This window comes from Erythrolamprus reginae, chromosome 5 (genome assembly GCF_031021105.1).
Source record: "Erythrolamprus reginae isolate rEryReg1 chromosome 5, rEryReg1.hap1, whole genome shotgun sequence".
Taxonomy (NCBI): Eukaryota; Metazoa; Chordata; class Lepidosauria; order Squamata; family Dipsadidae; genus Erythrolamprus; species Erythrolamprus reginae.
This window is the reverse complement of record NC_091954.1, coordinates 102166074-102180785: the sequence shown is the minus strand read 5'-3', so window position 1 is coordinate 102180785 and position 14712 is coordinate 102166074. Positions and strand designations below refer to the sequence as shown.

The 14712-nt window shown below is 39.1% G+C and overlaps 1 protein-coding gene across 3 annotated transcripts in view; it reads right to left on the bottom strand.

The window, feature by feature from the left end:
• FNDC3B (fibronectin type III domain containing 3B) overlaps window positions 1-14712 on the bottom strand; it is a 376606-nt gene that overhangs the window by 169967 nt on the left and 191927 nt on the right. The gene's annotated exons all lie outside the window — the stretch shown is intronic.

Below are 14712 nucleotides of genomic sequence, written 5' to 3'. Positions count from 1 at the left end.
GCTCCCACCATCCTTGCCTTTCGTAAACTCCTTAAAACCCACCTCTGCCATCAGGCATGGGGGAACTGAGATATCTCCCCTTGCCTATTTAGTTTTATGCATGCTATGTTTGTGTGTATGCTTTTTAAATAATGGGTTTTTAGACTTTTAATATTAGATTTGTTATTTTAGATTTTTAATATTAGATTTATTATTTTAGACTTTTAATATTAGATTTGTTATTTTAGACTTTTAATATTAGATTTGTTACTATATATTGTTTTATTACTGCTGTGAGATGCCCCGAGTCTGCGGAGAGAGGCAGCATACAAACCTAATTAATAATTATGATAATAATAATAATAATAATAATAATAATAATAATAATAATTGCAGTTAGTCACTTAACTGTCTGAAGAAAGGTCATAAAATTGGGCACAACCCTGTCTTGATTAACAACAGAAATTTGGGACTCAGTTGGAGTCATTAAGTTAAGGACTATTATTATTATTATTATTGTTGTTGTTGTTGTTATTATTATTATTATTATTATTATTATTATTATTATTATTATTATTCATTTTGTCCTCCCTGTGCATTGAATTATGGGTGTGGTGGCTCCAGCTCAATGGAATCAACTCCCCCCTAAGTCACACTTGGCAAATAAAATTCTCTTCTCTTCTCTTCTCTTCTCTTCTCTTCTCTTCTCTTCTCTTCTCTTCTCTTCCCTCCTCTCCTCTCCTCTCCCCTTCCATTCCATTCCATCCCTGCTCTAAAAGGACACAAATGCTCATCTGTTTGCAAGGAATATACATACTTCCTTTCCCTACCACCGTCAGAGTTGAAGAAGCTTCTTGGATGAGAAGCAAAACTTCTTCAAAGAAAAACAAGAAAGTCCAGTTGCCTTTTGAAAAAAAAAAAAAACACTTTTGGGATTGCCAATAAAGAGAAACCTTAATTAGCAGAATACTGCATAGCAGATTGTTGTCATACTGGGCAACAGACTGTCATTTCACATAGCTGGCAGGCATAAATCTTAAAAATATGTAGGACATGTGTGAGGACCACATATACCAGTGATTTTCAACCTTTTTTGAGCTGCGGCACATTTTTTACATATACAAAATCATGGGGCACATTGAGCGGGGGGGGGGGGAGTGGGGGGCTAAACAAAGTTTGGACAAAAAAATTCTCTCTCTCTCTCTCTTCCTCCCTTTCGCTCTATTTCTCTCCCTCCTTCTCTCTCTTCCTTCCTCTCTCTCTCCATCCCTCTTTCTTTCTCTCTTCCTTGCTCTCTTTTTTGCTCTATCTCTCCCTCCTTCCCTGCCTTTCTTTCTCTCTCTCTCTCTTGCTTTCTTTCTCTCTATTGTTTTCTTTCTCTCTCTCTCTCTCTTTCTTTCTCTCTCTCTCTCTTTCTTTCTGAGCTTCACGGCACACCTGACCATGTCTCGCGGCACACTAGTGTGCCCCGGCACACTGGTTGAAAAACACTGACATATACGATAGCTGGGCTCATCACATTTTTAAAAAAAACCTATGTTGGCTGGCTTAGTGAGACAATACATCACTTGAAAATACTGACACCTAGTTATCTAAGTAATAAATCAATTTCTAATAAAATGTTCTAATAAAATATCATGTTTCCTGGACTTTTAAAGGGCGTTTGGAGTTAAAGTTACTATCCCAGCCAAATAACTAAAAGTCACCTCTGCTGCTTATCTGCTTTTCCTACCTCGTGGTCTTGAACACATTAAATCATGGAAAAGCTACCAGCAAAGATTATTTCGCAGGCTTTTCAAGCACTGAAAATACGCTTTAGTCCCAGAGCAATCTATCAGCTAGGCTACAATGTGTAAATCACATCTGTCTAGACTATAAGACAGGGGACAAACATTTGTCTCAAACAGCGAATACTGTTAAAGAAATCACTTCACCTACTGAAGGGGAAAATCCACGCAGTATGTTAAAATCAGCTCCATCAAATTAATTCATCATCAGCCAGCAGCCAAAACATTTCAGACTAAGACGTAACTCAGTACACTGATTATGGAATAAAGCCGATGCTGAACCCGATATTATTTTGAATGACATTTTCAAAGGGTGAGAGGAAAGGCCTGTGAATTCGTGTGAATTTCCACTATCGCATGAAGGCACCTATCAAATATTCATCGGTTACGTAATGTCTGCTTTTAATGTTTGTATTCCCAACAGATATGTGTGGTATGCACTTCATCTCTAACCTGCTGAATGAAACAGCTTTATGTCAATGCAAGTCACATGTGCAATGCTTCCCCATTCATTTCCTCTATCAGACTTAGATTGCTACAGACTAAAATAGGGGGAGAAAGTTTGTTCTACATCTGCAGGAATAAAATAGGACAATTGTATGTATGTATGTATGTATGTATGTATGTATGTATGTATGTATGTATGTATGTATTTATTTATTCATTCATTCATTCATTCATTTGTCCAATACACAAATACATAGGAAGAAAAATAGACATGTGGTAATATATATAACGGTAAAAGTGAACTTAGAGGAGAAGATATATGAAAGGAAGAGAATACTGTATATAGGATAGGTGAAAGGAAAGACAATTGGACAGGGGACGAAAGGCACACCAGTGCACTTATGTACGCCCCTTACTGGCCTCTTAGGAACCTGGAGAGGTCAATCGTGGAGAGTCTAAGGGAGAAATGTTGGGGGTTTGGGGTTGACACAATTGAGTCCGGTAATGAGTTCCACGCTTCGATAACTCGATCGTTGAAATAATATTTTTTACAGTCAAGTTTGGAGCGGTTCGTATTAAGATTGAATCTGTAGCGTGCTCTTGTGTTGTTGCAGTTGAAGCTGAAGTAGTCATTGACCGGTAGGACGTTGCAGCATATGATCTTGTGGGCAATACTCAAATCGTGTTTTAGGCGCCGTAGTTCTAGGCTTTCTAGGCCCAGGATTGTTAGTCTATTTTCGTAGGATATTCTGTTTCGAGTGGAGGAGTGAGGGGCTCTTCTTTTCTCTTTCTCTCTACCCCCCAATAATCTACCTCAATCTGTATAGTCTGGAGGACAGAAGGGAAAGGGGGGACATGATCGAAACATTTAAATATGTTAAAGGGTTAAACAAGGTTTAGGAGGGAAGTGTTTTTAATAGGAAAGTGAACACAAGAACAAGGGGACACAATCTGAGGTTAGTTGGGGGAAAGATTAGAAGCAATGTGATAAAATATTATTTTACTGAAAAAGTAGTAGATGCTTGGTAGAAACTTCCAGCAGACATGGTTGGTAAATCCACAGTCACTGAATTTAAACATGCCTGGGATGAACATATAGTTATAGTTAGTTATAGTTTATTAGATTTGTATGCCGCTCCTCTCCAAAGACTCCATCCTAAGATAAAATACCGGAAATAGTAAAAGGGCAGACTAGATGGACCATGAGGTCTTTTTCTGCCGTCAATCTTCTATGTTTCTAGCAAAAAGATCTTGAACACCCGATTCTTATCTAGAAAAGTTCGTAAGTAGAGGTACCACTGTACTGGATTAAATATCTCAGAATACACAGACAAACTCAAAGCAGTCAAACAAGAATCCCTATCCAGGAAAATAGATATGATAAAATATTATAAATTCATTAATTAGAAATTTTTTCCACCATTTTTGTTTAAAACGACACATCTTTTGCACTCTAAGATCAGTTTTAAAATACCACCACCCAACTTGTATGTTGCTCCAGAAAGGCTATTTAAAACCAGGGGTGGGACTGAGGCACAGAAGGATTATAAAGCTGAGATTCAAAACTGCAACGAATAATTTGCTGTTCTACAAACACAGATGTTATGGCTTTCCAAATTCTCCAGCTGTGACATATGAATTTCACAACCGTCTTTGCAGAAACGCACAAAGACGTTTCACATATTTCTTTTGTTCCTGTCATTTTCCTCCGCCCAACTTTCCGACTTCATATTTAGCTATTTAGATGATCAGTGCGAGTCTTCAAGTCCTCTTGCCTTGTTTCCAAATGCAAATCACAAGGAAGAGAGGAAGCTTCTGCTCAGGCAATCTCACACTACTCACAAGAGCCTTCAAAACTTTTGCCAGACCCATCCTGGACTACTGCTCATCTGTCTGGAACCCATACCACATCTCAGACATCAACACCCTTGAAAATGTCCAAAGATATTTCACCAGAAGAGCCCTTCACTCCTCCACTCGAAACAGAATACCCTACGAAAATAGACTAACAATCCTGGGCCTAGAAAGCTTAGAACTACGGCGCCTAAAACACGATTTGAGTATTGCCCACAAGATCATATGCTGCAACGTCCTACCGGTCAATGACTACTTCAGCTTCAACAACAACAACACAAGAGCACGCAACAGATTCAAACTTAATACGAGCCGCTCCAGACTTGACTGTAAAAAATATGATTTCAACAATCGAGTTATTGAAGCGTGGAACTCATTACCGGACTCAATCGTCTCAACCCCTAACCCCCAACATTTCTCCATGATTGACCTCTCCAGGTTCCTAAGAGGCCAGTAAGAGACCACCGGTGTGCCTTTCGTCCCCTGTCCAATTGTCTTTCCTTTCTCTCACTTATCATATATATTTTCTTTCTTTCATATATCCTCTCCTCTAAGTTCACTTTTACCCTTATATATATTACTACATGTCTATTTTTCTTCCTATGTATTTATGTATTGGACAAATGAATAAATGAATGAATGAATGAATGAATGAATGAATGAATGAATGAATGAATGAATAAATAAATAAATAAAAAGAGGAGAAGGAAATGGAAGGTGGAGGAGAATGAGGAAGAGGAGAAGGGACCAAAACATCTATGCATCTTAATGCTCAAGCATATGGAATGGCAAAATATCCCTGAATTAATGAAGCAAGAGTTGTTTCTTCTATGTAGTTGTGTTTTTCAGTAGTCACCTTGAGGAAGTCCACATTAGCTTGGTCTACACAAAAAATTGGTTTAAGTGAACGGTGGATTGATTGAATGGTTTTAAAAGAAAGATAGAAATGACTCAATAAATTGTACGTCTTTTCTGTATCCCTGCTAATTTACATTATATCCAAGTAACGTAATAGTTTCCCCACACTCAGCCACTACTACTATGGGAACCTTAGAGAATGAATTAGCATCCAGCTGCAATTATATAATATAGTGTGAAATGACTGTAAAATTGTGAGTACAAACAGGACAGGGAAAGTCTTGGGGAAACAAAAAATAGAAAAATAGGAAAATTCAGCAAGCTCTTCTTGTCTTCCCACACAATAATGGATCAGTTTTCCCCTTGTTAAAAAGATTCATGATGGTGTGTAACAACAATCTCCCCCCAACAAAAAAACCCTAGCTGTTTCTATAGAAACAACGGAACTGTTTGCACAGCCACCTCTTATTAGTGAATAGTTTTCAACAAGTTATTCTTTGTTTTTCTCCTCTTCCCTGGGAAGAACTGTGATGCTGGAAGCCAGGATAGCGATTCAGATGTCTGCTAATCCCAGTTTTAAAGCCAATTTCCTCTATGACTTTAGAGGGGATCCACATAACTTCTCTGCTTGTCTGTTTTCCCATCAGATGAAAAAGAAACAAAAAACCTCAAACTGGTGCATATTTGTGAGGACCGATTTGCATGAAACCAAAGGAGACATACAAAAAGTAAGCAACCGCTCCAGCATAAAATCCCACACATTCTATTTTCTTCTTCATTTACAGAAACGTCAATCTATTTTTGATGAACAATGCTTGAGTTTGAAAGTCGTTGAGTAACCCCATTGGCTAAATCTATTTAAGCTCCCGCAAATTGTTCATGCTTAAATTCTAAGTAAAACTGCTTTCCTAAAATAGAGAGCACTTGAAAATATAAAATCGCCCTCGACTTAGTAACATCAATGACCAGTCTAGCCTAAATTCCATTTGTGCCAGTGAAAGGTACGAATGCTTTAAGAATGCAGTCATGGAATATTTTTGCAATGGCGTCCAATACTTTTTAACAGATTCTAGTAAAAACATTTTTTTTGACAAATTCATGTAACTGGGTTTATTACAGGAGACTGGGTAGCACACTCACACGCATGCCTTCGGGTGAGTTTACATTCACGATTGCATTAAAACTCCAGATATTTATTAAAATTATATTTATGTATACAAGGGACCAACAAAGGAGCAGCATTGCTATCAAGTCCTTTATAGCCACTCGGAATCTAGAAAGCAAGATTTTTGTAAAATTTAGAATAAGCAACTTTATTGCAGTGAGCTAATATTCTAGAATTCTGGATTTAAGACTACCCTAATTGAGAGAGTAGTTAAATTGTGTGTCATTGGGTCAAGAGCCATGGTGATGCAGTGGTTAGAATGCAGTATTGCAGGTTTATTCTGCCAACTGCTAGCAGTTTGATCCTGACTGGGTCAAGGTTGCCTCAGTCTTACATCCTTCCAAGGACGGTAAAATGAGGACACCCAGATTGTTGGGGGCAATATGCTGACATTTGTAAGTTTAGGTTATGAGCTGTGGTGGCACAGTGGTTAGAATGTAGCAGCTGCTAGCAGTTTGGCAGTTCGATTCTGAGCAGCTCAAGTTTGACTCAACTTTTTGAGGTCAGCAAAATAATAATAATAATAATAATAATAATAATAATAATAATTATTATTATTATTATTATTATTATTATTATTTATTAGATTTGTATGCCACCCCTCTCCGAAGACTTGGGGCGGCTCACAACAATAATAAAACAATATTACAATGAAACAAATCTAATATTAAAAACATGTAATGGTGATGTTGACCCAGATGGTTGGGGGCCAATATACTCACTCTGTATACCGCTTAGAGAGGGCTGTAAAGCACTGTGGAGGAGTATATAAGTGCTATTGCTGTATATTATATCAATCAATCAATCAATCAATCAATCTAGAATCCTGTTCTGTCGAGGTCTCTGGTAGAATCCTCGCGAAAATTCACAGATACAAATGTCAGACACACATACGTTTGAAAATTCAAAACAATGTTCTTTATACTGAAAATCCAAATAAACTAAGCTCTCTTTTTGTACAGCAAAGAGCACTCGTCTCCAAACAATCTGGTAATTTGTACAGGTCCCTTATCAGTTCTGAGATACTTAGCTTGCAGCTGTGAGGCAATTCACAATCCTACTTCTTTCACAAAGTGAAACACACTTTGCTCTGGTTTAGTTTCAAAGTGGGGGAAAATCAGTACACAAAGGTCGAAGTCAGCAAGGCAGGCACAAAACACAAGGATCAGATAATCCTCAACAATGACCAAACCCACAGGCTGCTATTTATAGCAGCCTCACTAATTACCACAGTCCCACCCAACCACAGGTGGCCTCATTTTCTTTGTTAATAATCTCTCAGTTGTTGCTGCCTATGCATCGCTCTCCGCATGCGTGGCTGTATCATTAACTCTTGTTCCGAATCCAAGGAGGAGCTAGATAATTGATCTCCTTCTGAGCTGTCTGCCACACTCTCCTCCTCCCTGTCACTGATGTCTTCTTGGTCAGAAGAGCCTTCATCAGCAGATTCTACCGGGAGCAAAACAGCCCTGCGGCATGTGGATGGCTCCCCCAAATCCACAGTCCTTGGGGCAGGAGCTGGGCCAGAGCTAACCACAACAGAATCCTTAATTAGAAATAACCACCTTAAAAGTGAGCTTATGTGTAAGAGTATTGATGACCTGTTAATTTCATCATGGTTAAAGCCAAATTATAAGAAGGAGTAGCTCATCCTAATAAGCAAGATGCATTTAAATTCCTTGGAAGAAGCAAAGCTTTCACTTGCTTAAAGGTTCAGCAACACTGTTTCTGTCTTAATAAGATCTAAAAAATGGGTTTTTTTGAATCTCATTGCTTGAGACAAGAACCACCATTCAAGACACAGTGGAGCGCTAAGAAAACCCCAGTATCCTCTCACAGTTTGTAAATATACATGTGTTTGGACAGTAAGAACAGCCATCTACTCAGCAAACAGCAAGATTCCTCTGACTCCATAGCAAAGAAAACCAGCTACTGTGGGCCCCTCGTAACTCATTAGGAGTGGCTTTATGGTGGGACAAAAAACAAAAATATTTTTTAAAAAAAATATTTATTTATTTTTATGTGTCAAGTACACCCGGCTTAAGTACTTCTACTTAAGAACACCTCTACTTAAGAACTTTTCTAGATGACAACGGGTGTTCAAGATTTTTTTGCCTCTTCTTAAGAACCACTTTCTACTTACAAATCCGAGCCTGGAAAAATTTCCCAGGAAATTTGAGAGTGGCACAAAGGCCCGGCCAGTTTCCTGCTATTCCCCCTGGGTTTCTCTCTCTGGTGCAGTGTATGGGAAGCAGCCTCGCGCTGGGTGTATTGGAGGCACGTGCTCCTCCTCGCTGCCTCAGAGTCCCTCTTTTATTTTTTAAGCCTTAAAGTTTTGGATTTTTTAAATTCCTCTCACCTCACCTTCTTCCTTCGGCAGTGACTGTCCCCCTCCTCCTCCTCCCACCCATATTCTGAGCTTTTATATCTTTCCTAATGGGAAGACATTATTTGCTTTTACATTGATTCCAATGAGAAAAATTGCTTCTACTTACAAACTTTTCTACTTAAGAACCTGATTACAGAACGAATTAAGTTCTTAAGTAGAGGTACCACTGTATTCCTCTACGTATTTGTAATATACATAGATATAATGTTGTTTACATACATAAGATGAATACTGATAAGAGGAAACAATTGAACAGGGATGGTAGGCATGTTGGTGTGCTTATGCACGCCCCTTACTGACCTCTTAGGAATCGGGTGAGGCCAAGAGTGGACAGTCTAAGGGTAAAGTTTTGGTGTTTTGGTGATGAAACCACAGAGTCAGGTAGTGAGTTCCAGGCATTAACCACTCTGTTGCTAAAATCGTATTTTCTACAGTCAGGTTTGGGATGGTTCACTTTGAGTTTGTATCTGTTGTGTGCTCGGGTATTGTTGTGGATGAAACTGAAGTAGTCATTGACAAATAGGACGTTGTAGCAGATAATTTTATGAGCTAAGCTTAAGTCGGGCCGAAGGCGACGTAGTTCTAAGCTTTCTAAGCCCAGGAAATAAAGCACAAGGCTTCAAGCATCTTTTATAATACATACATGAAATTTTATAATACAGTAGTCCCTCGCTATACCGCGCTTCACCTACTGCGGCTTCACTTCATTGCGGGTTTCTGAGGAAGTCGATGGGCAGATTTAAACAGCCCGCCGAACTCGATCGGCAGGTTTTTTTTTAAAAAAAAAAAATATATCTAAAATTGTAAATACTGTATTTAAATACTGTATCTAAAATAAATACTGTGTGGGAAGGGTTTATAAACACTTAAAACAATGAAGACTTACCAAACAATTACAATATAAATACTTAAATAAGTACTATCAGTCGATAAATTCCCCATCGTGGATTTCACCTATCATGTCTGGAACGTAACACCAGCGATAGGTGAGGGACTACTGTAAATGAAACGAATACTCTGGAATTCAAGGTACCCGTGAATATCATCGGAAACATTATAAATATCTTTTAAATAGTTTCCACCAGTCTTTGTTTTACTCTGCAAACTGCTTACTTTGGAATAGGCCTTGGGATTCATTTGGACCTGCATATAATGAAGCCTTGATTCAAATGACAGCTGTTTGCAGCAAAATAAGCAGAAAACGGAAATAAATGGCAATTAGAACACAAACAGCTCTCATGCATTCTTAGGAATTAGTGTTCAATGGAAAGATTTACTCTAAAATGGCCTGCCTTCTGAAAATCAGATTCTCATTGTTTTTGACTGAGAACATACAGTACAGGGATGGGTTTGGACCGGTTCAGCCGAACTGGTAGCGACATGATGTCACAATGACATCACGGACCCGGTTATTTTTTAAAATACTTCTGAGCATGTGTAGAAGCCAAGTTGCCAGCACTGTGCATGCGGTCACCATCTTGTTTTTGCCTTTTGGGAAAAAAAAAATCAGGGTGTTGTTTTTTTGGGCACTTTGCATGAGTTGGGCCCACGGGAAGAAGTTAGAACTCACCCCTGATATAGTATACAGTATATTAATGGAAATTCCTGCAGAATCCAACATGGCCCCGAGTCTGCGGAGAGGGGCGGCATACAAATCAAATCAAATCAAATCAAATCAAATCATAATTAAATAAATAAATAATCAAATAAATAAATAATTAAATAAATAAATAAACAAACAAAACAAATAAATTTTTTATCTGGATATACTGTATGGCTGTTGATTTCTCTCCCCCCCCCCTCTTAGGGAGGTTTGGGTTATTTGTAGCCAGGGATGGGCTACTGCCCAGATGGGGGGGGGGAACGCAGTGGTATAGTGAAAATGGAACCCCACCTTACAGCATTGAAAGATGTTGAAAGAAAATGCCTAAGCCACGCTCACAGCGTGGTAGTAAAAATTTTGGTAGCCCTTCACTGCTTGTAGCACTTCCCCTGGCAAAGAACCCAATTATAAGATGCTCGCATATTGGTTGGAGGGGGAGTTAAAAGGCCAAGATTCCGTGTAATTTTTTTTTTAAATTATCCAACAAAATTCTGCAAAACTGTGTTCATATGACCTCACATGGAGAATATCAATCACTCAAGTGATTAAAGTGAAAAAGAGGATGAAAAAAATGCATAGGAAAGCAAAGGCAATGAAAAGGAAAAAGATAGATTTCCCAGAAAATGGGAGGGGTAGATTGTAATTTGTCTGAATGATCAGTTTTTTACTTGAAAATCTAACGTGGAAAATAATCTTAGAGCTCTAGCTTATATTTCTTAAGTTTTAGGAGATCTTTCATTCCATATATCAACGAGCAGACATGATATTCCTTTCCTTTCCTTTCTTTCCTTTCCCCCTTCCTTTTCCTTTCCCTCCCTTCCTTTCCTTTCCTTCCTTTTCCTTTCCCTCCCTTCCTTTCCTTTCCTTTTCCTTTCCCCCTTCTTTTCTACAAGTTCCTGATGGTCTTCAGAAAACATTAAGGTCAGGAAAACACCGCTCTTTCCTTAAACACTGGAGCCAAACTGATTGGAATTTCAGCCCAGACGATTTAAAGTAGATTTGGCATGCCAATTGCCTATTCATTTATTTTGACAATCTATTAATCAGCTATCTAATGATCAATTCCTTTTGCAGTTTTTATTTGCATAGGTCTGTTGCTCTTTGCTTTCCTGGTTGTTGACTGTACCCTGTCTATAGTCAAGTTGGGCAGCCATATACACTTCCTAAATAAACAACTGAGCAACGTCAAAGTTTAGTTGGATTGTGGGGTTTTATGTATGTGCTTGACTGTAAACCACAAATTACTTCCACATTAAGCCTGGAATGCAGCTTTCTCACAATCCGAGAGAAGGGTTGTAAAAAGTCGACTTGCAGCACATTCGGAAGGCACCTGACTGAGGAAAGATGTTGGAAAGTCATTAAAACTGCTGACATGTATAAAGGTGAGCCCTCTTGCCAAGCTTTATTCCGGAAGAATTCAAAACCATGTTTAAACAAACAGTAATCATTTTGCACTTTTCAGTTAAAAAGTGATTTTAAAAAACCGAAAAAAACCAAAGTAAAACTCAAGGCATATCAGTTACATAAAGGCATTTTCTTTCTTTTCTGAAAAAACACACCTCAAGAGTCACCTGTACTTCACAAACCAGCTGGAGACAAATAAAAGCCACAGTCTGCTAAGTTTATTTTTATTTTATTTTATTTATTTTATTCATTTGTCCAATACAGAAATACAGTACATAGGAAGAAAGATAGACATGTGATAATATAAAAGAGGGTGAAAGTGAACTTAGAGGAGAGGATATATGAAAGGAAGAGAATATATAAGATAGGTGAAAGAAAGGAAAGACAATTGGACAGGGGACGTTGCAACAGAAGTTAGCTAGAAAGAAATTTCAGAAAAGAAGAGAACATCGTGCTAAGGCCAGAGGATACATAAGATAAACTCTGAACGATTGATTTTTAAAATATTAGGGATTTTAGGTTAGATTTTTTTAGCTAGTTTATTGGATTTGTTATTGTATTCTACTGTTTTTTATTATAGGTTGTCAGCCGCCCTGAGTCTTCGGAGAGGGGCGGCATAGAAATCCAATTAATAAATAAATTAAAAATAAATTTTAAAAACCCGGTTACTAAAGTCATATTTCCTGCAGTCGAGTTTAGATCAGTTTACTTTAAGTTTCTTTCTGTTGTGTGGCACACAAAGTTGCTAGGATTGAGTGTGTTGTTGTGGTTGAAGCTGAAGTAGTTGTTGACATAAAGGGCGCTGCAGCAGATGATTTTATGCACAGCACTTAGTTCATGTTTAAGGTGACATAGTTCTAAGCTTTCTAAACCTAGGATTGTAAGTCTAGCTTTGTAGGATATACCATTGCAAGTGGAGGAGTGGAGGGTTCTTTTAGTAAAGTATGTCTGGACATTTTCTAGAGTGTTTATGTCCGAAATGCAGTGTGGTTCCAGACCGATGAGCTGTATTCAAGGATTGGTCTGGCGATAGTTTTGCATGCTATGTAGGGATTCTAGGCTGATCCCCCTTTTAGTTCCACCCCCAGATTCTGCCACTCCTACAGTTTCACAGACCAGTGGACTTTCAAATACAGTGGAACCCCGACATAAGAGCTGCTCTACTTAAGAGCAACTCGAGATAAGAGCTGGGAGGGGAGAGATATTTTTGTTCTACTTACAAGCCCAAATTCGAGATACAAGCGCCAAGGAGCTGTCTCCTGAAGCCAAACGCTAACTTCCGCGTTCGGCTTCAGGAGACAGCTGCGAAGCGGCGCGCGTGTTTTAAAAGGTTGCAGCCGGCCTGGGGGGCTCGGGGGGGTGCTTGCAGCTTTCTTTCTTGCTCTTTTTCTTTCTCTCTTTTACCTTCCCTTCCTCTATTTCTTCTTTTCTTTCTCCTTCCCACCTTCTTCCCTCCCTCCCTCCCTTCACTCATTCCTCTCTTACTCTCCCCTTTCATAAGTTTCCTTGCTTCCTTCCTCTGTTCCTGTCCCTTCCCCCTTTCTTTCTTTCTTTCTTTCTTTCTTTCTTGCTCTTTTTCTTTCTCTCTTTTACCTTCCCTTCCTCTATTTCTTCTTTTCTTTCTCCTTCCCACCTTCTTCCCTCCCTCCCTCCCTTCACTCATTCCTCTCTTACTCTCCCCTTTCATAAGTTTCCTTGCTTCCTTCCTCTGTTCCTGTCCCTTCCCTCTTTCCTTCCTTCCTTCCCACCCTCCGTCCATTCATTCACCCATTCCTCTCTTGATCGCTTAAAGCCGGTCCCTGGTGCAAAAAGGGTTGGGGACCTCTGTCCTACAGGATTGGGTGGCAGAGAAGTTGAACATATGTAAATTTAAAAGTTTAAGAAAGTTTACAAGTTAAGTGAAAGAAACTTCATTATTCATTTATATGTACATGTACATTTCTTCATTAAAAACATGTCTTTCTGCATAATTTAGACTAACTTTGTGAGTTTTTTGAGGGCTGGAACCAATTAAAATTATTTACATTAATTCCTATGGGGAAAAGTCGTTCGAGATAAGAGCTGCTCGACTTAAGAGCCCAGGTCCGGAATGAATTAAACTCGTATCTCGAGGTACCACTGTACAGTGGTACCTCTACTTAAGAACTTAATTAGAATAGACTAGAATAGAATTTTATTGGCCAAGTGTGATTGGGCACACAAGGAATTTATCTTGGTGCATATGCTCTCAGCGTACATAAAATAAAATATACATTTGTCAAGAATCATGTGGTACGACACTTAATGATTGTCATAGGGGTCAAATGAGCAATGAAGAAGCAATATTAATAAAAATCTTAGGATATAAGCAACAAGTTACAGTCATACAGTCAATATGGGAGGAAATGGGTGATAGGAATGTTGAGAAAAACTAGTAGAATAGAAGTGCAGATTTAGTAGAAAGTCTGACAGAGTTGAGGGAATTATTTATTTAGTAGGGTGATGGCGTTTGTAAAAAAACTGTTTTTGTGTCTAGTTATCTTGGTGTGCAGTGCTCTGTAGCGACGTTTTGAGGGTAGGAGTTGAAGCAGTTTGTGTCCAGGATGTGAGGGGTCAGTAAATATTTGTTCCGTGACCAGGTTTTTAAGTAGAAATGTTCGTAAGTAGAAGTCATTTTTCCCATAGGAATCAATGTAAAAGCAAATAATGCGTGCAAACAGAAATAAAAGCTCGGAATTTGGGTGGGAGGAGGAGGAGGAAGAAGAGGAGAAGGAGAGTCGCTGCCGAAGGAAGAAGGTGAGGCAATGGGAATCAAAAAATTCCAAAGCTTTAAAGCTTTTAAAAAAAGAGAGACTCTGAGGTGGCGAGAAAGAGCACGTGCCTCCAATATACCCAGCGCGAGGCACCCTCCCATACACTGCCTCCCATACACTGGCTGCTGCTGCTGCTACCTGCTGCCTCTTCCTTCCCATGCTGAAGGGCTCCCCTATCCTCTCGCTCGCTCGCTTTTTAGCCGGCGCCTTTCCTTCGCTGTGGTGACTCTTCAGCTGCCCAAAGTGAAGGGAGTGTTTCTTTTCTCTTGGCTTTGGCAGAGGTTTATTCCCTCTGCAAGTGCCCAGAGAAAGGGAGATGCTTTGTTCGCTCTGGACTGCCAAAGCCTCATTGAGCTCCACCAAAAGGCTCCTCTGGTAGCCCAGAAAAGCCTGAGATGGTCGGGGTTAAAGGGGGAGTGGCAGGAAACTGGCTA